This window comes from Eleutherodactylus coqui, chromosome 11 (genome assembly GCF_035609145.1).
Source record: "Eleutherodactylus coqui strain aEleCoq1 chromosome 11, aEleCoq1.hap1, whole genome shotgun sequence".
In the NCBI taxonomy this organism is placed as follows: domain Eukaryota; kingdom Metazoa; phylum Chordata; class Amphibia; order Anura; family Eleutherodactylidae; genus Eleutherodactylus; species Eleutherodactylus coqui.
The window spans coordinates 74,965,250-74,991,405 of NC_089847.1; the positions used below are offsets into that span (position 1 = coordinate 74,965,250).

The 26,156-nt window shown below is 46.8% G+C and overlaps 1 protein-coding gene across 1 annotated transcript in view; it reads left to right on the forward strand.

Moving 5' to 3' along the window:
• The first annotated feature begins 19,560 nt into the window (after positions 1–19,560).
• The window catches only part of VRK3 (VRK serine/threonine kinase 3), a 128,902-nt gene continuing 122,306 nt past the window's right edge, over positions 19,561–26,156 (forward strand). The window contains exon 1 of the mRNA XM_066582644.1: positions 19,561–19,667. The gene's annotated coding sequence lies outside the window, so the exon portion shown is untranslated. The remainder of the gene's footprint in view (positions 19,668–26,156) is intronic.

Sequence of the window (26,156 nt, forward strand, 5' to 3'; positions counted from 1 at the left end):
TCTGCAGCTTGGCAGACTACCACACGTGCCATGCCTGGCCCATGTGTTCAATCTGGTGGTTCAATGCTTTCTTAAAAACTACCCCAATTTGTCTAAGCTGTTCAGCAAGGTGTGTTGCATGTTTGGACATTTCAGAAAGTCCACCACAGATGCTGCCACCCTCAGGACACTGCAACAGCACTTCCAGCTGCCAGTTCACCGACTGTTGTGCGAGGTGCCTACGCACTGGAATTTAACTTTGCACATGTTGGCCAGGGTATACAAGCAGCGTGACATGCGAGCTGCAACATGCCCGTCGGAGTGGTAGTCAGCTTCCGCACTTCTTCACAGAGGAGTGGGCATGGATGTGTGACATCTGTCAGGTGTTAGGAAACTTTGAGGAGTCAACACAAATGGTGAGCGGCGATGCTGCCATTATCAGTGTAACCATCCCGCTGCTTTGCCTGCTGAGAAGGTCGCTGCTAAGCATTAAGGCCGATGCTTTTCAGATAGAACAAAAGATGGGGATGACAATATGTCACTTGAGAGCCAGACCACCCTCAGGTCTGTTTCTCAGCACGTATTAGAGGAGGAGGGGCAAGAGACTGCTGCCCACACTGCAGAGGGTACCCATGCTACTTCCTTCACATCTGTTCAGCGTGTATGGGCTGAAGAGGAGGAGGAGGAAACAGAGTTATCCTAGTAGGGAGGAAAGCAATGTGTTGCGTACTGGGACTCTGGCACACATTGCTGACTTCATGTTAAGCTGCCTTTCCAATGTACACCTTGGAGGTGCTGGCCTGCCCTGCTGCTAGCGTCTTATCAGAGAGGGTGTTTAGTGCTGCTGGGGGGATTATCACGGATAAGCGTACCCGCCTGACCAACTGACAGCGCCGACAGGCTTACATTTACAAAGCCCCTCGGGGAGAGGCAGGCGCTGGGACAGGCAGTAACTTGCCTGTCGGTGGACCGCCACCTGGATCCCATTAAGCAAGTACAAGCTCTATGCTATAAAAATATTTCAGGGGTTCACCTGCACTCGGGGTAAACAAATCTTTCAGGGGTACACCTATACTCTTGGTACACAAATCTTTCAGCGGTTCGCCTACACTCTTGGTACACAAATTTTTCAGGCGTTCGCCTATACTCTTGGTAAACAAATGTTTCAGGGGTTCGCCTATACTCTTGGTAAACAAATCTTTCAGGGATTCACCTATAGTCTTGGTAAACAAATACCCTGCACTCTTGCCCAAAAAATCTTTTAGGTTCTCAACTGCAATCTTGGTAAAAAAATTCTTCTTTTTTAAATGGGTTGTTTTCTTCATTAAAAATGTAGAATGTAGAAGTACTGGGGGGCGTGACCTAGGACATGAAGCAGTAGGTCTCACCTTCACAGAGCTCCCGCTGGACCCCGGCTAAAAAACCTCCTGCACCGCATCCACGGACACAGCTCTGCTCCTTTGGGCCGCATAAAGAAACAGGACCCCTGAAAGTGAAGATTTGGGGCCGCTGGACACATAATTAGCCCATCTGCCGAGACGGCCGGCCGGCACGGAGGAATCCAAGATGGCGCCGCTGCTCAGGGAAGGGGGAGGAGCCTCACCACCACTCACAGACGGACTATCGCAGACTGCTCCCAGGCACTCACCTGCGGCGCTGAGCAGCCACAAAAGCCCTCCAGATCCCCTAGAAAGAAGGATTCCATCCCCACAGCCCCAGAGGCAGATCAGGTCAGCCAAAAGCCTCCCGCGGAAGGCCCCGCCCACCTCGTCCGGCGCCATTGCAAAGAAGGGGCCAGGAGCCCGGGCCCTCAGAGGGGGCACCCCAGACCTCCCAGCTCACAGAGACCCCTGTAAGGGGGAGAAAAGAAGCGCATCCGCAGCACCCCAGTCCCAGGGATTGCAGGCGCTGACCAGAGACACCCAGAGCCGAGTGAGTAAGAGCCTAGGCTCTCAGATGGGGGAGGGAAGAAGCAGTACACCCCTGACTTTACCAGCCCAAGAGGAAATATCCCACAGCCAGACCTCAACAATGGCAAGCCATGCTAGAATCCCCCCAAACAAACTCTCAGACCGCGCCGTCCCAGACGAGCAGTCCTACGGGACCCCGAAGGCACTCTCCCTTCAGCCTCTGTACCACCTGTAAAGGGACCCAGGCCCCGGGAACGTTCTAAATCCACCTTGCTGACAGACTCAGATAACGACGATGCAGCCGGTGACAAGGACTGGGACTGGAAAGCTCACCTAAAAAGTATCCCCACAAGAAACGAAGTGGACGCCCTACTGAAAATGGCGACTAGCTCACAAATGCAAGCCATCGAAGCTCTGCAAGCTGACATAAAACATATAGGACACAGAGTTGCCGAATCAGAGGAAGCACAAATTCAGTTGCAGTCACAGCTTACTGAATACCACAGAATTCTACAGGACCATTCCCCGCAAATCACCAATATTCGAACTGATCTCGATGATATAGAGAACCGTAACAGAAAGAATAACATCCGTATTAGAGGCTTAAGCGAGGAAGTAGAAGCGGATAAACTGGAGAACTTGGAAATTAGGAGTTTTGGCGACATCCTCAACAGACCCGAAAATAATCCTATGGAGATCAACAGGATTCATAGATCCTTGGGACCTAAAAGTATAGACCCAGCAAGGCCCCGAGATGTCATTTGTAGAATCCATTTTTACAGAGAAAAAGAAGAGCTTCTCAGAAGAATTCGGGAAGTAGGCCCCCTAACCTACAAGGACATTAACCTTTTAGTGTTACCTGATCTATCAAGAAGAACCCTTCAGCTCCGCAGAGCCTTGAAGCCCGTACTGACGGCGTTAAAAGAAAAAAACATCCCTTATCACTGGGGATTCCCCTTCTAGTTACACGCCCGAAGAGAAGGGGACTAGGTGACCTCCCGAGGTTCCTGGCCAAACTATAACTCCCAATGATTGCTATCCCTGAATGGCCTAAAGTCGACACTCCAGGCCCATTGCCCCCGAAAGAAGAGTGGCACCTGGTTAGCCCAAACGGGAAACGCTAGCCTGAAGAGGCAGGACTCCCCCTCTTTTGGCCCTTTACTCCCGCTGCCTGCGCTTGTAGGCACTAGACGGAGAACTTCTTGTTACAGTCCATGGATGCCCTGAAACACACCCCTCTGTGGGTTCAGCATTAGTGGCCGGGCCGTAGGGGGAGCCGAGGCTTGGTGTCCAGGTTCAGCTTCCCTGATTCTAGGCCAGCAGCATGAGTTGCTGCATTCTAGCTAAAGTTTTTTTCCGCAGCTCTACCAGCTGCGTGCAACCTTTGTCTTCCCTGGCCTAAGACCTCGTCTCAACATGTTTGCAGTTCTAATTGTTATTTTCTTCTCTTCTTTTCCCTCTTTTCCCTGGCTTCTCCTTCCTCTTAAATATTTTCTCCCAAAGGTCCTCCACCCTACAATCACGAGACTATCATCTCATCAGTACTGACGATTTCTCCCAGAAGGTAAGCAATGGCATCTGTGACAATAAGTTCCTATAATACGAGAGGTCTTAACAGCCCCGGAAAAAGGAATCAAATTTTATACAGCTTCCATAAAAAGAAAATCATGATTGCCTTCTTCCAAGAAACCCACTATACCACCTCGAGCATACCTGCATGCCATAATCGATATTATCCATATTGGTTTCATGCTCCCCACCCCAACCGCAAAGCTGGAGGTGTTTCTATAGCCTTCCACAAATCCCTTAAACCACAGATTCTAGCGATAGAAAAGGAGGAGGAGGGGAAATACCTATTCCTGAAACTTAAGTTGTTAAATGATACATTGACCCTTGCTGACTTTTATTTTCCTAATCAGGGCCAGGTTTTCTTCGGCTCCAGAGCTCTCCGGAGATTATCAGAGTTCGCTGAAAACACGACCATCATTGCTGGTGGCGACTTCAACTTGGTTTTGGATCCATACCTGGACGCTTCCTCGGAGCACTCCTCGGTCTCGCTCTCGGCCATACGCAAACTCAAGAAACTGTTGGTGAGTCTACACCTGGTCGACCTGTGGAGATCTCTCCACCCGGCCGTCAAGGATTATAGTTGTCACTGGTGGGTCCACAATTCATAAAGCAGAATTGATTATATTTTTGTCTCACACAAATTGTTAGATGGGGCCCCTAAATGTACTATGAGGAATTTCCTATGGTCTGACCATGCTCCAGTACTAGGAGAACTTAACCTGATAAAGCAGGACTATAGAGGATTTAATTGGAAATTAAATGACAATCTGCTTAAAGACCCCACCTGCATGGCCGACATAACTAAGACAATAAACACCTTCCTAGAGGCCCACATAGCCGACACAACTCTGGCGCCACTTAAATGGGAGGCACTAAAATGCACCCCGAGAGGAGTATTCATTTCACACGGCTCGAGACTCAAAAAGGAATGATCACGTAGGCTTAAACAGTTGTTCCAGAATCTAGAGTCACGTGAGATGGCTAACAAGGCACAGAGGTCAGAAGCCCTACTACTGGAAATCATCAACATTAGACACGAGATTTTGGCCATACTTGACCAGAATACCCTGAACATAAGGGATAGATTCCAGGCGGGGTACTATAAGTATGGCAACAAGAGCGGGAGGTGGTTGGCTAGGGTATTACATCCCCAGACCCCACAAACGAACATCATGTCCTTCTGTGACTCCTCTGGGTCTGAGGTTCACGCGCCGAGCGAGATCCTAGAAGCCTCTAGGGCTTACTACTCCAAGCTTTACAATATACCCCGCCCGGGGGAGCCAGACGGACATACCCAAAGTGAGCTCATAGCCCAGTACTTGCAACAACATACACATACCACCATCTCGAGTGCTGACTCTGAAGCCCTAGAGAGCGATTTATCTTCCTTGGAACTATCCCAGGTCCTACGGGACCTGAAACTGGGGAAAAGCCCTGGCCCGGATGGGTTCACACCAAGGTTTTATAAATTGCTTGGCGACCAGCTATCGGAACTTATGTTGGCCGCCTTTACCGCCGTCACTAAGGGGTGCCCATTCCCCCCCTCAGGCCCTGCAGGCCAACATAGCGGTGATCCTGAAACCCAGGAGGGACCCTCTCTCATGCAAAAGCTATAGACCCATCTCCCTCATCAACAGTGACCTTAAAATATTCTCAAAAATGCTGGCCAATAGACTAAACCCCCTTATCCCATCCCTTATCTGCATTGATCAAGTTGGGTTTGTCCCGGGGAGGGAGGCCAGAGAGAAAACGATCAAAACAATATCGCTGATCAATAAAGCTCGTAGCTCCCACACTCCCCTATGTCTTCTCGCAGTAGATGCTGATAAGGCCTTTGATAGGGTGAGATGGTCTTTCCTAGAGCAGGTGTTGAGGGAGGTGGGTCTAGGCCCGAGGGTCCTTTCCTGGATTATGGCCTTGTATAGTAATCCCTCTGTGCGTATTAGAGTGAATGGCCCTTTGTCTGAGCCCTTTCAGATACGGAATGGGACCACACAGGGTTGCCCTCTCTCCCCACTTTTATATATCCTAGCGATGGAACCGCTGGCAGCAGCCCTGAGGGGAAACCCCGACATTTGGGGGATGCCAGGTGGAGGCGGAGAACAAAAAATCTCTATCTTTGCAGATGACCTACTGCTTTATGTTACGAGCCCCAACACGTCCCTGCCTGCAATCTTAGAGGAATTAACTAGCTATGGGAAACCCAGCAATTTTAAGATAAATCCTCAAAAGTCCGAAATGCTCAACGTTTCTATACCAACAACGGAGGCCAACTTCTTAAGCGAGACCTTCCCCTTTATATGGAGAATACTTAGGCATAAACATCCCAGCAAACCCGGCAGACACTTTCGACCTTAACTTCAAACCCCTACTCTCCATATTCGAATCAGAACTGACAGGTTGGTCTGAATTACATCTTTCCTGGTTCGGTAGGATTAACTCCCTTAAAATGCCCAGAATCCTATATGTCTTTCAGACCGTGCCTCACGACATCCCCAAGAGTTTCTTCACCCTTCTACAGAAGGCATTGACGAGATTCGTATGGAGAAATCTCCCACCGAGAATTAGCTACAGGATCCTTACTGGCAGGCCTGCCAGACCTTGAACTCTACCATAAGGCAGCAATAGGGAAATGCATTCTAGACTTATTTCACTATCCAGATAAAAAAACACGGGTGACTTTAGAATCTGAACAGAATAACTTAAAGGGGTTGTCCCGCGAAAGAAAGTGGGGTTCAGCACTTCTGTATGGCCATATTAATGCACTTTGTAATGTACATCGTGCATTAATTATGAGCCATACAGAAGTTATTCACTTACCTGTTCCGTTGCTGGCATCCCCGTCTCCATGGTGCTGTCTAATTTCAGCGTCTAATCGCCCGATTAGACGCACTTGCGCAGTCCGGTCTTCTCCCTGGTGAATGGGGCCGCTCGTGCCGGAGAGCTGGTTCTCGTAGCTCCGCCCCGTCACGTGTGCCGATTCCAGCCAATCAGGAGGCTGGAATCGGCAATGGACCGCACAGAGCCCACGGTGCACCATGGGAGAAGACCCGCGGTGCATCGTGGGTGAAGATCCTGGCGGCCATCTTGCTAAGGTAAGAAAGAAGTCGCCGCAGAGCGGGGATTCGGGTAAGTACTAAACTGTTTTTTTTTTTTAACCCATCCCTTGTGTTTGTCTCGCGCCGAACGGGGGGCCTATTGAAAAAAAAAAAACCCGTTTCGGCGCGGGACAACCCCTTTAAACCTGGGGGGCACATTCTAGGTTCTGGGAAGGGTGGACTGGAGAGGACGGGAGTCCTCCCCCCTCGCCTTAACCCTTCTGGGAGCTTGGGACAGAGCTGTCAAGAGTAGAAAGTTGATGAACGTACCGGGCCCACTAACGCCTCTCTCCGGCAACCCCCAAATCCCCGCTACTGTAACAGTAACAGAATTATCTATCCTAACAGATATACCTAAGCCACGCGCTAGAGAGGTATGGGGACCAGGCGGCATGCGCCCATTAGGCGAGTTAGTCGGTGCTCACAGATCAAAACCGGGTGCCTGGATGCAGTACTTACAGGTGAGGGACTACTTAAGATCGCTCGACGACCCTGGGTCACTGAGTTCAGAGCTCACCCCATTCAAAGAGCTCTGTGTTGGCCCTGACCCCCCCCCCCCTCATGCAATATCTCTGCTGTACAGATTGCAGGTCGACGCGAGACTGGGAGTGTCGCGTTTGCCATGGGAGACGAGATGGGAGGATGTGCTGGGCAGGCGGTTCTCCGGAGAGCTCTGGAGCAAGTCATACCTGTTAACCCACAAGATGTCCATTTCAACCAAGGCCCAGGAGCTCAATTACAAAATCGTCACACACTGGTATAGAACTCCGGACAGACTCCACAGAATTTTTCCTGAAGTCTCAAATGAATGCTAGAGATGCTGCTCTGAGGTAGGAGATATGTTACACATCTGGTGGTCATGTCCGCTAATTGCGCCCCTATGGGGAGACATCGCCAAGGTCTATGAAAAGATTTGCAGATCCTCTATGGCCCTGACCCCCGAGATCGCTCTCCTCTCCATGCTTCCTGGCCCTATTTCTAGGACCAAAAAAAGCCTCCAAAGCCACTTCATCCTTGCCATGCGCCACGTTATCTCTCAACACTGGAGGCGAGGAGGAACGATCCCGAGGACTACATGGGTGGAGGCAGTCGACTACATTAAGTATATGGAGGACCTCCGGAACAGCGAAGCTGCACCAAACCGATCAGTAGCTGATTCACGAGACGCCTGGGTGGCCTGGGTAGATTTTAAAGGCTCCCCATCCTTCCTCAAATGGCTTGCTGTCGGATCTTTATAGACAAAGATGAAAATTTGCCTGTGTAGTGACCTGGTCTTTTTCTTACCCGCCCTCCCAATTCCTCCCACCCCATTAATAATATCCACCTTGTGAAATTAGGAGATAGCCAAACTCCCCAACCCCTTTCCTCGCCCTTCCTTTCTACACTTTCTCTCTCCCCTCCCCCTTTTATCCCTAATGCTGCTTTTGTTATACTTTGTTTTTTCTATAGTTTTATTAACAAAATTTGTTTGCAATACGCATTATTCAGTTTTGCGGGGACAATGGAAACCCTACAGCGGTGGTCCTTGAGGCGCTGGCAATGCGGGAGACCTCCTCAGTAGACCATAAGTTGCCACCAATAACCAAACACAAACGTCATCGAGCGGCGGAGGTCCTTCTAGACATGAGATCCTACGGACTCGGAGGCCTGCATATTGACACCGTGGTCAGGATGGGTACACCTCAATCCAAAAATAGCCTTGAACATTTAGTCCCTAAAATAATTGTGGGGATTCTTGCCCGCACTTGCCTGCGGCTCACACCGCGCTACAAGAATAGAGAATGCTACCCTGTATGTTCAATTTATTACCCACTTTTAATTCAATGTTGTAATGCTGACTTGGAAACCAATAAACATATTTAAAAAAAAAACAGTAGAAGTACTGGCCTCTGAGTCCCCCCTATGCTGGCATTTGTGGCTAATGAAGTGCTGCGACGGAGGTGGCATGGGATGGCACTTACATTAATTTGTCTGCAATTTGTCAGCTATGAAGCACAATTTTCAAAGGGTCACACGGTGTACGGAAACGTAACCCAGTGTGGTGTCAATCTTTGGCCACTAATTTCTTTACAATTCATGCTGACTTTACCTGGGGCACTAGTTTACATGCCTCTCGGGGAGAGACAGGGGCTGGGACAGGCGGTAGCTTGCCTGTCGGTGGTTCGCCACCTGAATTCCATTCAGCAAGTCCTAGCTGTCGCTCAAAAAATCTTTCAGGTTTTTACCTGCACTCTTGGTAACCAAATCTTTCAAGGATGCACCTATACTCTTGGTAAAAAAAAATCCTTTTAAGGGTTCACCTGCACTCTTGGTAAATAAATCTTTCAGGGGTTCATCTGCACTCTGGGTAAACAAAGCTTTTGTTTTAGAGTGGGTTGTTGAATTGTGGAGATGTGTAGAAGTACTGGCATCTGAGTCACCTTATTGCCCATGTTTATGGCTCATGAAATTTTGTGACGGAGGTGGCATGGGATTGGAATTATGATCATACATTAATTTATCTGCAATTCTCATCAGCTATCGCCCACAATTTCAAAGAGGGTTGCTGCCAGGCCCTGCCAACCCTCTGCAGTGTGGGTCTCCTGTTCCTCCTCATCCAATACGCACTTATAAATAGACATGAGGGTGGTGTGGCTATCAAGCGACCGTGTGGCATGAATACAGCTGAACGCTGCACTAGGAAAAATTTCAGTACGCTGTGGCCTACTGAGTAGGCGAAGAGGTGCGCCTTACCCTGTCTGGGATGGGGACAGCTGGACACTGCGCTGGGAAAAATTTCAGTACGCTGTGGATTACTAAGTAGGCGAAGGGGTGCGCCTTACCCCGTCAGGGCTGGGGACAGCTGGACACTGCGCGTGGAAAAATTTCAGTACGCTGTGGGTGCAGGCTTGTGCCTGCGTCCTGGGGGGGATTGGACAGCAATGCCAGCATGTAACACAGGAGAAGAGGCAGTGGTGTCACCCGCAGGTGGTGATTGGCCTTCGTTCCACTTAGTGTGGTGCTTAGCTAAGATGTGCCAGCACGTGTGCCTTGCTGATTATGGTCTGGCCCAACTAAATTGTTAGGGGGGTGACCACCAGGCTCTTGCCCACAATTTGGCTTAATAGTGCGACCTGGGAGCCTCTAATGCATCCATGCATGCTGCCCCTGCTGTTCCCTATCCATTTCTGTGGTGTTTCCATCATTTTCTGATGTTTTCAGGTGAATCCCACACCCTCCCCTATGCAGAGCATGGGTCACCTTGAAAAATGCTTGAGTCTCCCATTGACTTCAAAACACTTGAAACAAGCTTTCGAGCATTACAAAAAGTTCGGCTCGAGTAACGAGAACCCGAGCATTTTGGTGCTCGCTCATCTCTATAACCTCTCCATATCCCTAATTTAACTGAGTAAAACATAACTTAGGGAACTGTATACAGTGGTGACCCGACTTGTGATGGCATGGGCCATTGTAACTTGAGTGTGTATTCAACCTGAGATCATTCTTTTGCACTGCTGGGGACAGTATCTTGTATAGAGTCCATGTTTTATTCCATCTGTGGGGTCAACTAATTGCTGTCTGTGCTGGTAAGTGGAAGATCCAGCCAATCATCTTGTGCCTTTTCGTCAGAATATACACACAACAGGCTGGAATCAACATCCAATTACATGTATGTCATGGGGAACATGACACTAGCAAAGAGCTTGCTAATTGGCAGAATAATTGTGTTACACTATTGTACAATTGATTGTCTGTGCATTGTGCAATCGTGTACATTAGGTAGTCCAGTACAGTAAAAAATGAAGTTTCAGGGCTCTTTCACATGAGTGTCGTTTTGATGCTGAGTAGGTGCGTCAAAAAAATCACATCCAAAAGAACCCATGCTTTCCTATGGGTTCTTTCAGATGAATAATTTTTTCAGGCGCCAAAAAAAGCACAATAGACATGTCCTATCTTTTGACGGCACAGCACTGGCCGACAAAGGGAGGGGACGGTGGGGGCAGTGAGGGGGAGCGGCATACTTGCTAATAGCAGCCACGACGTGCTTGTGGCTGCTATTCGTTCACCCGATTTAACACTCAGATAGTCATGCGATTTTAGCACTGCTATCTGAGCATTAAAACAACGCTCGTGTGAAAGAGCCCTTACTTTGTTGCCAATGTTTTATTACGAAGTATCACACATAGCGTGGACTTTGAATTGTTAACTTGTTGATTTTGTGGGAGTTGGTAAACTATACAAACCTCTTGCATTGCAACAATAAAACAGGAGAGCTTGAAAACATCAGTTGAGTGTTTCTTAGGCCTTTTTCAAACAAGCATACTTTTAGTGCAGAATAGGTGCATGAAAAGAGTGCTTCTAAAAGAACTAATGGTTTCCTATAGAAGCATTCACATGAAGAAATTTTAGGTGCGCAAAATACTCGCACCTGATAGGACATGCAAGGCTACAATGCTAATGCCAATTCCTTTTTTTTTAAAAAAAGGGAATTAAAGTGGATCCATGACCTCGACACATTAGCCCCCAAAGGCCTTAATGCTGAATACCACTTTATGCCATTTATTTAGTACATTTCTTTCTTTGCATCTAATGTGTTAAGTGACAATATTGATTATGTACAACAATTCTTGTTCAAGTTAATTAATTGTTCTTATGTTCTTTCTTGTTTCAGATGATGCGTACCATCCATGTACCGGTTATGCCCACCCACACAGTCGTGTCTATACACTATGGATTTGGTTAACACCAATTTTGGACTTGTTGTACACACATCTGATGTTTCCTTCTTGCTTTTTTTCCTTCTTTCCCCCTTTTCCCCCTTCCCTTCTCTTCCCCCCCTCCTCCCCCCTCCTTGTTTTCCCTTCCTCTTTTTTGTTCTATATTTCTTTTTTTTCTGTCCCTTTTTTTTCTTTGTTTCCATCTTTCCTTTTCTCCCCCTTTTTTTTCCTTTTTTTCTTCTTTTTCTATCTTCCCCTTTTTTTTCTCTCTTCTTCTGTTTCTTTTCTTCTTTATCTTTTTCTCTCCCTTTTCTCCTTTTCTTTCTTCTTTTCTTTCCTTGTTTCTTCTTCTTCTCTTCTTTTTCTGTTTTCTTTTCTCCTTTTTCTTTCCTTTTTCTCTCCTTTTTCTCTCCTTTTTCTCTTCTTTTTCTCTTTCTTTTCCTCTTCTTTTTCTCTTCTTTTTCTCTTCTTTTTCCTCTCCTTTTTCTCTTCTTTTTCTCTTTTCTTTTCTCCTTTTTTGTGCTTGTTCTCTTCTTTTTCTCTTTCTTTTCCTTTTTTCTCTTCTTTTTCTTTTCTTTTCTCCTTTTTTGTGCTTGTTCTCTCCTTTTTCTTTTTTCTTCCTTTTCTCTTTTTCTCTTTCTTTTCCTCTTTTTTCTCTTCTTTTTCTCTCCTTTTTCTCTTCATTTTCTTTCTTTTTTCTCTCCTTTTTCTCTCCCTTTTCTCTTCTTTTTCTCTTTTTTTCCTCTTTCTTTTCTCTTTCTTTTCTCTCCTTTTTCTCTTTCTTCTCTCCTTTTTCTCTCCTCCTTTTTCTCTCCTTTTTCTCTCCTTTTTCTCTCCTTTTTCTTTCCTTTTTCTCTTCTTTTTCTTTCCTTTTTCTCTCCTTTTTCTCTCCTTGTTCTCTCCTTTTTCTCTCTTTATCCTCCATCACTCTTCACCACATGAGGGTTGAAGGTACCCCCTTTTGCCGGCACTCCACTCCACTCTGTACAGTAGAAGATGGTGGACTGCCTGAAGAAAACAGCCCCACCTTGCTCTCAAACACTCATACTTATAGTCTCTAGCATACCACATGACAGGACATAAATTTGTACTTTTTTTTCAGACATATCCCAGTCACATTCAGACATTAACCTCTCATATGCTGCAGCTGTGCAATACACAACAAGAGACCAAACAGTTTGCACAGTGCATCTACACAAGAGACATATTATGTATGACATTTATGGAGGGGCCAGAAACATAGACTTCGGGCTACTACAGTTCCCCCTACATAAAATAAGCTGACCCTGACACCTCTAAAGCAGAGTGTAATATCCGGAGAAGAAATATCTTAGTGTTCTACTCCAATTCAACTTTAGGACCTCTGGTCAGTCACGGAGTATGCAAGGCGAAACCTGTAAACACAACTCCCCCCCCCCCCCCTTCCCCAGTTATTAGTACAGAACATTAACCCATTATAATATTCTGAAACTACCTTATAAACGTCACTTTCTGAGTAAAGCATTGTTATGACAGTGTGTATGAACATGGTTTGGCCTACACATGAGAAGATTTTACTAGGCTGAACAGAATTCAGGACAGACTAGTATAGCTATGGGCACATACATTACTCTTCTCCCCACTTCCTTTGACAAAAGAGAATACAACACTGATGGGCGACTGGCAGGAAAAATAAGAGAAGAGTAGAATATTCATCACTCTCCCTGAAAAAGTACTAGACTCCAGGACAGGTGGTAGCTTAAGTCAATACCCCTGCCTGGGACTAAAAAGATAGGGTGAATGGGATGCCCTGCCTACTGGTACAGACTAGGATATTGGACAGACACTGGCACGTGACATGGGGAACAAAAACCTTCAGTCATACACATACAATCATGTATACAATTCATACAGGCTCATTCAGACAGGAACATTTGTAGTACAGCTAAACAATTTTACTTTTCAAGAAATAAGCATATTTAAACTACCTCCTCCTGCACTGTACTTGAACAAACATTGTATAAACAATAACATTTTCAATATGAAAAACTAGCAATAGCAGCAAGCTATGAAAAGGGACATAAATATAAAAATTAAGTTTTGGCTCACCTTGACTCTTTTTTTCTTCACACTTGCTTTATACCGACAAGATTATCCCCTATTGCAGCCATACCACCCAGTTCTAGTGGTGCTTATGCATAAGAAATCCATGTCAAAAAGAAGCTGGTATCTTTGTGAGAAATATCTTGTCTTTTATTTAATTTATGCCATACAAAACAGGTTTACCCATTATGGACCAGGCACAGTAAATATATGGCGCCTGGTCCTGGGCTTAAAAGCCTGCCAATAGTAAAATTACGGCAGGGCTTTCTTTAAGCCTCCTGGCTCTGCAATCAATAAGAGGCAGGATGGGTTATCAGCTGTTAGTGACAGCTGATAACCCCAAGGAGAAGGCAGGAGTGGTTTTTAACCCTTTCTCCCTTCTGCTTTCCAAAGTACACAGTGCTCAATGAGCACTGTGTACTAGAAAGTGAAAGTAAAAGTGTAACTTTCACTTCGGAAGGCATATTAACTTATTCCACAAGACTTCTGCTCGATTCACAACCTGATTGGTTGTTTGGGTTGCCTGAATCACAATTCCAGCAACCTGATTGGTTGTTTGGGTTGGCTGAGTCACAATTTCAACAACCAATTAGGTTTTGCGAATTGAGCAGGAGTCTTGTGGAAAAAAATAATATGTCTCCGGGATGCATATTAACTTTTTCCACCCCACTTCTGCCCTAATCAGCAATTCCAGCAACCTGATTGGTTGTTTGGATTGGCTGGATGTGCCCGAGGATAAATGTTACCATGCAGGGCAGCGCAGGGTCCCACGGTCAGCGCGCGACACCTGGCTCCGGCGTCCTGGAGCCCTGACGTCGGGGCTCTACCGGCGACGTGGAACGGCTGGTGTGCGGTGGCGTGGGCATGTCCGCCCGTAGGGCGCCGCCCGCACTCCTCCACCGCTCTTGTGCAGTAGTGGGGGGCTGGCTCCTCCCACTCTCCACCCCGGGGCGGAGTCTTTCGTTTATAAGGCTGGCAGTGACCTGAGCTCACTGCCAGTTATTGGTTCTGTTAGCCACTAGTCAGTTCTGCCTGTCTCAGTCAGTCAGTGCTACTAGTTGCTAGTCAGTCTCTTTCTAGTGTGCCTTTACTCAGTCTGTTCTGGTTCTGTTTGCTACTAGCTAGTCTGTCTGCAGCTACCCTCAGCTAGCCCTAGTTTGCCAGTCAGTTTCCTTCAGCCTGCCTGTAGCTTTGTTTGTTCTGTTGGTCTTTTCCATCTGCCTCTCTGTCGGCACTCTGTCCCCCCATCAGTTAGTTTCTCTTGTCAGTCGCCAGGTCCCTAGCCAGCGCAGGGACTGCCATCCAGTTGTCCGCCTGGGATTAGCCAGGGCCGAGGCAAGTAGGCAGGGACAGTGGGGTGCGGGAAGTTCAGGGCACCCCACCTGGCGCTCGGGGGTCAGAGTGCCGTAACAATAAAGTTACAGAGATGTGCAAGGTGAAGCACGTGCTGAGCCGTCAGTGGCAGTCACCGGGGCAATCAGAAGCTCGGTGCTCATGTTTATGCAATACATATGGTGTGTTGTGTGAATATGGTGCATATTAGCATGTGGTGTGTTATGTGGCGCACACACACACACAACCACACACTAACAGGCACCCTACCCGACACACACAAGCACACACTAATATGCACCCGGCACGCTAATATGCCCCGTGCACACAAACGTGCGCAAACATGCTTGCTAATGTGCGCGCTAATGTATATATGCTAAAGTGCGTGTACAAACACACACGCTTATGTGCGCACGTAAACACACACGCTAATATGCGTGCTCAAAAACGCGCTAATATGCATCGCATGCACACGCACTGATATGTACCACACGTGCTAATATGCACCGCGTGCGCACATGAACTAATATGTAGTGCGCGTGCTCAAACACGTGCTAATATGCACCATGCGGGCACATGCGCACATTAGCAGTGAGTGTGCTCAAACACATGCGCTAATTTGCATCGCGCGCGCACAAGCATGTGCCATATTCACACAACACACACCACACGTACTGCATAAACAGGATTACGCACTTGCACAACGCATACACTGCCTACACATGCTTCAACATACTGGATACACACAACCACATGCTAGTACACCACACATACCACATACACATGACCACACCACACGTACACAGAGAACCACACGCTAACATTCTCTAGCTACACCACACACAACCTACACACGCTAATATGTACCACATGTACTGTATGAAAACACTAACACAACACATACATGCAAACTACATACACCCATGACCACATGTTAGCACACCACCACACAGAAGCCCAACACACATACCTGCATACACACATATCCACACACTAATATGCGCCACATATCACACCACATGCTAATATGCACCATATTCACACAACACACCATATGTACTGCATAAACATGAGCACCGAGCTTCTGATCGCGCCGGTGATTGCCACTGACAGCTCAGCACGTGCTTCACATCCACATCTCTGTAACTCTATCCTCGTGCACATCCAGCCAACCCAAACAACCAATCAGGTTGCTGGAATTGCTGATTAGGGCAGAAGTGCAGTGGAAAAAGTTAATATGCCTGGGGGGGAGGGGGGCTCCATGTGACCGCGGGGGTTTCCTGCTACAGTAGAGATGAAGGGTCAAACAAGACCCTGGACAGCTCTGCCAGTGACTAATGTCACTACAGGGGTTGTTTTCCCCTGTAACGTGGGCTCCTATGGATGCCCCAGCTACAGTGGGAAAGTGTCAAAAAAAAAGACCCAATAAAAATAAAGAATGGAAAAACAAATCAGTAAAAAAGATATTTAAAAAATAGCCCTATATGTCACAGAAAAAAAAACACAGCAAAAATCATTTTGATAGCTAAAGAAAACAAAATATGGCAGTAAAACCACCACATGGGTAAAATCCCTAAAAAGTGTCTGGTCCTTAAGGGGTTAAAATTGAGCACGTGTTTCGATCCTAAGCAGAATCTTGATAACCTCAGAGATTGTACGTTTCATTTCCTTTTAAAACATGCATAATTTAAACCAAAGAACACACCTGAAAAAATAACCCTTGTCTAGCTGGCTTGGCTCTAATTATGTTCACATTTAACCTTTTCATTACCGCAGGGAAATTTTTTTACCTTACTTTCATTCACATAGAATGGCGTTAATTGCATATACATGAATTTGTACAGAATAACAGGATTATATTCTTTTCCTTTTACATTTACCATCTATTTGATTATACAGCCTTGGTAGAATGTTTCATATAATTCTCTCTCTCCCCAAATGGCCAGAAACCAAGGAGTATGAGTACCTGATAGTGTATGATCCACAGGCACCTATTTTTTTCTTCTTTTTTTTCTCTTTACCCCACATGGCAACAACATACTATAAATATTTACAAAATGATTATAGATAATTACCAAGAAGTACATATTCTTTAGGGCTTATTCAGATGACCGTATATCGGCCGGGTATTCATGCCCGGCCGATATACGATGCCCCTCTCTGCAGGGGGAGGAGGCTGGAAAAGCCGGAGGCAGTGCACTGAGCTCCCGCCCCCTCTCCACCCCCTCTCCGCCCCCTCTCTGCCCCCAGAACTATTTGCAATGAGAGGGGGTGGGGCTAAGTTGCTAGCCTTAGCTCCATCCCACCCCTCCCATTGGAAATAGTGCTGAGGGGCGGAGAGGGAGTGGAGAGGGGGCGGGAGCTCAGTGCACTTATGCAGTATTTTTTAACTAATATATATACAATAAATCAGTTTTAACATTCATAGTCTTTGGGAAATCTTGTATCGAAAACAAAAATCCAGTATGCTTTACGTCTTAGAATATCTTCCAGACCGATTTTTTTGCTTCCTGCAATTCTTTACCCTCGCAGTCCCATAAAACGAAAAACTGCTGGTGTCTCCTTTGTGTTGTTCAGTAAAGTGTCTAGCTGCACCCGAGGTACTAGGATTAGAATTCTTTATATACCTGAGATGTCAGTTATTTGCGTTTTAACTTCCATGTAGTACACCCAACATAATTTATATTGCACTTAGTACATGTAATAATGTATACAACATTTTCCGAATCACAGTTAATGAAGCTTTTTATACCATACTTTTTTGTGCATTCATTATTTTCCAAGCTGTTCTTTTTTATAGCTAGATTACGTACATTACACCGTGATTTGCTGCATTTAAAGGGGTTGTCCGGCCATAAACATTAGGTCTCATTACTTCTGTTTGCCCAATACAATGCACTTTGTAATATACATTGTGCATTGTAAATTAGGCAAACAGAAGTTATTCACTTACCTCTTGGGCTGCCCCCCCCTGTGTTGCTACTCGGTTGCCATGGGTTCCGACAAGTCTCTTGTCCTCTTCTTGTCGGGACAAGCTTCTCCAGCACAGCTCTGCACATGTGCAGAAGAACTTCAGCCGCTGGGAAGCTCAGTTCTGCCTGCAGGGGAGGCGTGGCTGCTGGCTCTTCATCTCCAAGGTAAGAATGAGTGGAGGGGCGGGCTCTCGCGGGGGGAGGGGGGGAGAGGGAGAGATGGATGGATGGATGTGTGCAAGGGGGGGGTGCAGTGATGTGTGTGTGTGCTAGTGGTGTCTGGAGACCCGGGGGAAGGGGGGGGGTGGAGAGAGAGGGAGAGATGGATGGATGGATGTGTGCAAGGGGGGGGGGGTGCAGTGATGTGTGTGTGTGTGTGCAGGGACCCGGCTGACAGAAGTGGGGGGGGGGTCGCTGTGGGAGGGGCACTATGAGGGCATGTGTGTGTGGGGAAATGTTTTGTTTTACTTGACTTTAGCAGGGTGGGGGGGCAGTAGGTAGCCTTGCAGTGGGGGGCTGCAGGAGAGTTCTCTCTCGGCTCTCCCCAGCCCCTCTCCATTCACTATACACTCATGCCAGGATTTTATCCTGAACCATGAGTGTATAAGTGTCCCCTGGCTACAACCCCTCTGAGTATAGTATGCAGCAGGGGGCGGGGCCTGGGCGGGGAGAGACTGTAGAGCAGTTCAATAGAGGTGGGCGTGTCGTGGGCGGGGCTAGGACGTTAGCTGAGGGAGGCCATGAAATCCTGCCTTTTCATGTCTCTTACTGCCATCGGGAGCGCGCACACAGAAGAGGGAGAGCGCAGAGGCGCCATCTTTGAAAGCTGCAGTGAACATCAGATTCTAAGGTAATAAACTGACATTGCAGCTGATCTGCCGGCCGGTTTGAGCCCCTGTATGCTGGGTGCTACTGTCCTTACTGAAAGGGAAACAGCAGCATTATAAAAATTTTTACCCTGTGTGGCCGGACAACCCCTTTAAAGAACCCTTTGTATGTTAACCAATGGGGTTCGGATTTCTTTGATGGGGTGAATCGATTTCTGCAACTATCAAACGTAGTGGAGGAGGGAATATTTCCTTATGTAATTTTGATAAGCTATGGAAAATGAAAGGAAACTCTCTCATTTAAAACACCCATTACTTTTCCCAAGCTCCTGACTGCCTGACGCTGGTCCATGAAGTTTCCCTGGTGCTCTCACATCATGTGCCTTCCAGACTGAGGTCTGTGTGCATGGCGCTCCCTTCTTCACTGCCTGCTCTGCCGCTGTCAGTATTCCAAGAGGCCCGATGCGCTGTCTTCTTCCCTGGCTGCCCTGTCAGTGTCCCCCGCGGGACTGCTCCGCTGCTGTCAGTGTCCCCGGTGACCCGGTGTGCAGGTGGAACACATATAGCGGTGGCATGCAGGGTAATATAAGGGAGGAGAGTCACACTGGGGCACATGGTCAGACACAGCTGGCATTGATCGTGATAGCAAGGAGTACAGTGACAGCAACCCCAGCTGCAGTGGCCGCAGGGGGCACCGAAGCGGAACAGAGCTGTGAGCGTGGCGGCAGGGGGACATCAGTGCAAATGGGAGTCCGCCTAAGACATGTGATAGCTGCCATGGGCATGTGGGTATGAGTGCGACACGGGTGAAGGGTGGAGGGGGGACACAGGGAGTACACCAGGGATATATGTCTGATCTACCAGGGCCATTTCAGCAGAATGCAAGAGGCGAGGGGGTGTGCCCTTGAAGTTTTCTGTCAGTGACACCAGCCAACCCCTGTGGCCTAGGAGTTGCTCTCACTAACAGTGGCGCAGCCCATGTCTCCACCTATACATCCAGGGAAGACATAATACACCAATACCCTCCTTTACACATTACGTAGTGCTCAATTAGCGCTATGTAAACCAGAGAGAATGCGGAAGTAACACTTCTGCATTCCGCCCAGCGATCATGTGACCGCTGGGAGCCTCCTGACCTCAGTTGTCACTTACAGCCGAAATCCGGCCTCGCCACATCGGGAGGATGAACATACCCCTCCAGGTAAGAACAGAGGTTCATAAGCCGATGGCGTCCGGGGATGCCAGTAATGAACAGAGGTGCATCAGGAGCATGAAGAGAGAATGCAAAAGTGTTCATATCATTCTGCCCGGCGATCATGTGACCGCCTGCAATCTCCTGATCTCAGCTACCGTATCAGTCACACCCGAAATCAGGACGGTAAAGAGACAATGCAGAAGTGATACTTCTGCATTCACCCGGTGATCATGTGACCACCAACACTCTGACAGAGATCAGGAGGGTGAAAGGAGAATGTCATTCTCCCCAGCTCCAATTTATTGAATGGAGGAAAAAAACATTGTATTGGAAAGGGTTAACAAATGTTGTTTCGGCTTCTTTAGGCCAATATACGCTGTCCCTCTCTGCAGGGGGGAGAGGCAGGCCGGGCCGGGAGCAGTGCACTAAGCTGCCGCCTGCTCTCCACCCCTTGCCAGTGTTTGCCCCCTCCCATTGCAATTAGTGGCGAGGAGAGGAGAGAGGCAGAGAGGGGACGGGAGCTCAGTGCACTGCTCTCGGCCCGGCCCACCTCCTCTCCCTGCAGAGAGAGACAGCGTATATTGGCCGGGCCGATATACGCATGTTGGAATAAGCCATTAATGTTAATTCTAAGTTCAGCAAGTTTTAACTCTTCATATTCAACAATTCATTTGATCAGCTGCATAGAACACTGTGACAAAATGTCGTTCCATTTATCTAGGAATGTTTGTGAATATTCTGTTAAGGAATCTTTCTTAGGCCCCTTCCCACGGGCGACACGACATCACAGTGAGAAAATCAAAGCGATATCGCATCGCTGCACCGTGCAATATCGCTGCGTCTTTTCGCGGCAATACCAGAATTTTGTAGCACTGCCCCGAAAATAAGCTGTAACTGAAGAAAGAAAATGTAAAAAATATACATCACCTCTCCCGCACTATCTGGGGCGCCTCAGCAGCTTCTCCCCAGGTCACAGCACTGATCATCTTCTTCATCTTCTGGCCAAGGATTAAAAAATCCCTGGCTGATTGGCTCAATCACTGCCATTCATCGAGCACTTGCTGTAATTGGCTAAGCGTCAGCCAATCACAGCCAGCGCTTCCAAGAGGCGGGATTGTTGAATCCCCGGCCAGAAGAGAAGAAGATCAGTATCGGGACCCGGGGGAGAATCTGCGACCAGGCTGATAGCGCGTCTAAGGTGACGTATGTGGGGTTTTTTTTCTGCTGTAAGGGCTTAGATTATGGCTTTGACGGTAGCGTTTGCTACTGTCAAAGTTGCATCGCACCGCACAAAAAATGCATTTTCGTGCGATGCAACAGAGAGGAAGGCTCCATAAGGAAACATGGGCTACAAAACCTCATGAGTCATGGGCATATCGCCGGACCCGCGAGGTTTTTGTTTCGGGTTGTTGCATGCTACAAAACATCACATGTGTGAAGAAACCCATAGGAAAGCATGGGCTTTACATACATGCGATTTGTAGTATTGTAGCAACACTACAAAATCACCCGACTTTGTCGCCCGTGTGAAAGAGGCCTTATTCTAAGTCCTCGGGGAATCATTTCTGACTCCAAATATTTCTTGTAACTATGCATGTCCCACCACATTTTCATTTAACTTTTCTTCACCTTTTCCAAGGTATTGCAAAGAGATTAATTTCTCTACTGGAGGTGTGGTAACTTTTAGTGTGATTAAACACTTGTGTGAGCTTGCTCAGGCATTCCTCTGTTTCTGAATCATAGGTTGAATTCATATTGGGGGTTAACAGGCATTTGAGGTTACTGAATTAATATGGTGCAAAAGAAGTTGTGTAACCTACTTCTTGCAAGTGTTACACAAATGAGGCAGCGAGCTGGACTGTTCACAGCCGTAAATATAAAAATAAAGTTTTGACTCACCTTGACTCTTTTTTCTTCACACTTGCTTTATACCAACAAGATTATCCCCTATTCCAGCCATACCACCCAGTCCTAGTGGTGCTTATGCATAAGAAATCCATGTCAAAAAGAGTCTGCTATCTTTGTGAGAAATTTCTTGTTTTCTATTTAATTTGTGCCATACATGAAGACAAGAAATTTCTCACAAAAATACCAGCTTCTTTTCGACAATAACGATAATGCATATAATTAGCGATTTACTTCTATGCATCATACAGTGGAAGTACCATTCTTAGATCTTTTGCTGACAGGGGATGCGGGGACACGAACAATTATAACCTGCTTACACAGAAAGCCCACCACGGGGAATACAATCTTACATGCTTCAAATGGGCACCTGAAACATACAATTAACGCTATCCCCATAGGTGAATTCACTCGGGCAAGAAGAGCTTGCTCCAATGAAAGCTCATTTAAATCAACAAACAAATCTATATATTCTAGACTACAAGGACAGGGGTACGAAAAAATTACTCTTGATAGGGCCATTAATAGAGTAGATAAATACAAACGAAAAAATCTTTTACAGAATAAAAATTCCATTGTACACCCCGGCAATAATAATAAACGAATAGTTTTTTCTACACCGTTCAGCAATGATTTTTATAATATAAAAAATCTGTTCTTTAAATTTTTACTGATTCTTAAACGGGACGAAAACTTAAGTGACATACTGGAGGAGGGGGTACTGTGTGTGGCCAGAAAGAACAAGAATTTAGGTGTGTTCTTTGGTTTTAACTATGCATGTTTTAAAAGGAAATGAACCGTACAATCGTTGAGGTTATCAAGATTCTGCTTACTATCAAAGCTTACTCAATTTTATTTCTGTTTTGTATGGCACAAATTAAATAAAAGACTAGAAATTTCTCACAAAGATAGCAGCTTCTTTTTGACGTGGATTTCTTATGAAAAGGGACGTATACAAAATAACTTTGTAGCGCTTTGATAAATAAAGGGGCCTAACTGGAGAAACAAACGTCTCTTATGTAAAGAGTCCTTAGAATGTAAAGTGGTTGTGTGGCTGGACAAGACTGGAAACCAAGTTTTTTTTTCTTCGGTATCAGTGTCCTTGATCCACCAAGTAGGCATGGAGGTGTTACACCATGAGCTGATCCCTAATGATGCTACCAAGAAAGGACTGTCGGGGTCCCGTACCTGCCGGAGGAATACTCGCGCTGGAGTGGATGGCAGCATCAGGTTGCCAGTCTTGGGTGACTCCGTCATCAGCGGATGCAGGGGTCCCCACAGATGTAGGAGCTTTCGTTGGTGAAACAAGATTTTGAACACAGGGTCCTCAAAGTCCCTTAGGAAAGGACTAGAGATGAGTGAGCGTACTCACTAAGGCAAACTACTTGAGCGAGTAGTGCCTTATGCGAGTACCTGCCCGCTCATCTCTAAAGATTCGGGTGCCGGCGGGGAGCGTGGAACGGCGGAGAGGGCAGGGAGGAACAGGGGGGAGATCTCTCTCTCTCACTCTCTCCTCCCTGCTCACTCCCGCAACTCACCGCTCTCTCCCGCCGGCACCCGAATCTTTAGAGACGAGCGGGCAGGTACTCGCATAAGGCACTATTCGCTCGAGGAGTTTGCCTTAGCGAGTGCGCGCACTCATCTCTAGAAAGGACACAACCCTGGGGGAATGGGTGCCCGTGCCTCATGGTTGTCTTTGTGAATAATTATCCATGGTAGTATCATGGCTCGAACCTGGGGAGACATCAGCAACATTGCGGAATCCAGAGACAGTGATAGTCCTCCCCCCTACTTTGCAAACAGCCAGAGTAGGAACTTCCTATCGTGAACTTTTTGGCGGCAAGTCTTTGGCAGGAACCTGCTGTGGAGAACGGAGAAGACATGGTGTCTGGGCGGCATCTTGGACAGACATGTTGAGACTCATGTGGGGCTCTATATCAAAGTCCATTAACTTCACATGGTCCAAAAGAAGCAGTACACTCTGTCACTTGGTGTAATATTTCTTGGCTACTGCCACTGGAGAGGGAATTTTCTTCATCACTGTAGATATGGCGGGAAAACTCCAGACTTTGCCAGAATTTTTTTCTAGTGTTCTCTTGAGTACATCTGCAGTAACACAGTCAAACAGATGCGGCACAGAGCGTTGATCCTGTTTGAGACGCCAAAAAGAAGTAGTACCTGTGGTGACCAGATGGCCACTCGAGACCTGAGGCCCGCACTGAGGAGCTGGGAGGGTAGAGTTGTCACTTGTCACGGTGGCTCTGACCAGACTCCTCCCCCAGAAGGATGCATGCCACCTCGGCTCAAGTACCACTAGGCCTCTTCTGGGCACCCCTGGAACAGGGATGGCCTATAAACGTGCAGTGGACTGTAAATATGTCACGTGTGACACCACCGCTCCTCACTCACTGCAATACCCCTGCGCAGGCAGAACAGTAAACTTGAGGTCAGGGAGAAAATTCAGAATCATATTGGTCCTGCAGTCTATGTTATCTGTCAGGTACTGCTCCTGGAAGGGGAAACTCTTCAGAGGAGGACAGGGTAGGATCTCTCCACAGACACTCACTTGACTTAGACTTGGATCTCTGCACGGCAGACTCGTCTCTGCTCTCTCTCTCTCTCTCTCTCTCTCTCTCTCTCTCTCACATAGTTCCTGGAATTGGGGAACTCAGGAAACCTCTCTTTCTCCTCCTTTACCACACGAGGGCTGAAAGTACCCCCCTGTGACCGGCACTCCACTTCGCTCTCTTCCGTAGAAGATGATGGACTGCCTGAAGAAGGTGGCCCCACCTTGCTCTCAAACACTAATACTTATAGTCTCTAGCATACCACGTGACAGGACATAAAGTGATACTTTTCCAGACATATCCCAGTCACATTCAGACATTAACCTCTCATATGCTGCAGCTGTGCAATACACATAACAAGAGACTAGACTGTGTGCACAGTGCATCTAAACAAAAGACATGACATGTATGACATTTATGGAGGGGCCAGAAACATAGACTTCAGGCCAGTATATAAACAGCTCAATATGTGCTCTTTCATTTTACAAAGGTGCAGAAAAATAAAGCATGCTGCGTATTTTTTTGCACTGAGAAAATGCACGTGCAGAGTACGCTTATGTGAACGAACTCATTGAAATAAATGGATTCTATTTATTGCGCAAAATGCTGGGCAAATATGTTCATGTGATACAGGCCTTATGCGCATGAAAAAAGCAGTATGTTCTATTTTGGTTCGTATTACGCAGGTAGTATGTATTAATATAGGCTATCGGCTATAGGCCATTTGCTGTGTACTGCATATTTTAAGAGTGTGAAAAGGTAAGTTAAACGTACCAGTAATCCTTTTTTTCAGGAAGTCTCAACTACAGCAGCAGCTGAGATTATCTTCCCCTGATAGGACAGGAAGCACACTGAAAAGTTTAAGGCTTTCCCCTTTCCCACCTTCCTCAGTATTTATAGCGAATTCCTGTCAGGAGGTAGAATTTATATAGCGAAACTTAACATCTTCTCTTTTAATTCGAGATAAAAAATGGAAAAACTGAGAAAAACTTACAGGGGGGATGGGGGGGGGGGGGGAAATCACAGGTGCTGTCGTGGAGACTTCCTAAAAAAAGCATTACCGGAAAGTCTAATCTACCTTTCCCTATCGTCTCCATGACAGCACCAGCTGAGAAAAAACAGCAAAGCAAAAATCCTAGGGCAGGACCACTGCATAAAGGACCTTGCAGCCAAAAGCTAAGTCCTCATTTGCCCGAACATTCAACCGATAATGTTTAACAAATGAATGTGTTTTTTTTCCCACACTGCAGCCCTGCATAGTCCAGGGAAGTGGAGGCCTGCTCTGCCCATGAAGCCGACATTGCTCTCGTTGAATGAGATCTTAAGATCTTCTGGGACTGGTCTTTCTAGGTCTCAGAGATGGCAAACCAGATCCATCTACCTATAAAACTTTTTGCTGCTTTTTTGCCTCTATTATTTCCCTGAAACTGCAAAAATAAACTTTTATCTCTCCTCCACTGATTTGTAGAAGAGATATACTGCAACACTGCTCTTCTAACGTCAAGGCAATTGTACTCCTGCTCTTTATTGTTTCCGGGTATATTACAAAAAGAGAGAGTAATAATTTCCTGAGATTTGTGAAAAAAAAGACAGAGAACGAGAGAACGAGGGGCCTAATGTGAACACTATTTTTCCCCCTTATCCCTAAAAAATGGAGACCGAATTGATAGCTCCTGTAACTCACCAACTCTCCGAGCTGTCGTGATGGCTACCAAAAAAGCCGTCTTCCAAGTTAGGAACCTAATAGGAATGTCGCCTATCGGTTCGAACTAAGGACCTGTTGGAACTGAGAGAACCAGATTTAAGTCCCAAGGAGGAACAGAACTAAGAACTCTGGGCCTCAACCGCTTCACAGCTCTCAAAAATCTTGCAACCCAGCTGACTTCTCATAGCCTTATATCAAGAAACACGCTAAGTGCTGAAACCTGAACCTTAAGTGTGCTGGGCGAAAGTCCCAACTCTAGCCTCTCCTGTAGACAATCCAATATTACATTTATACATGGGGACGTAGTCTCTACATGTC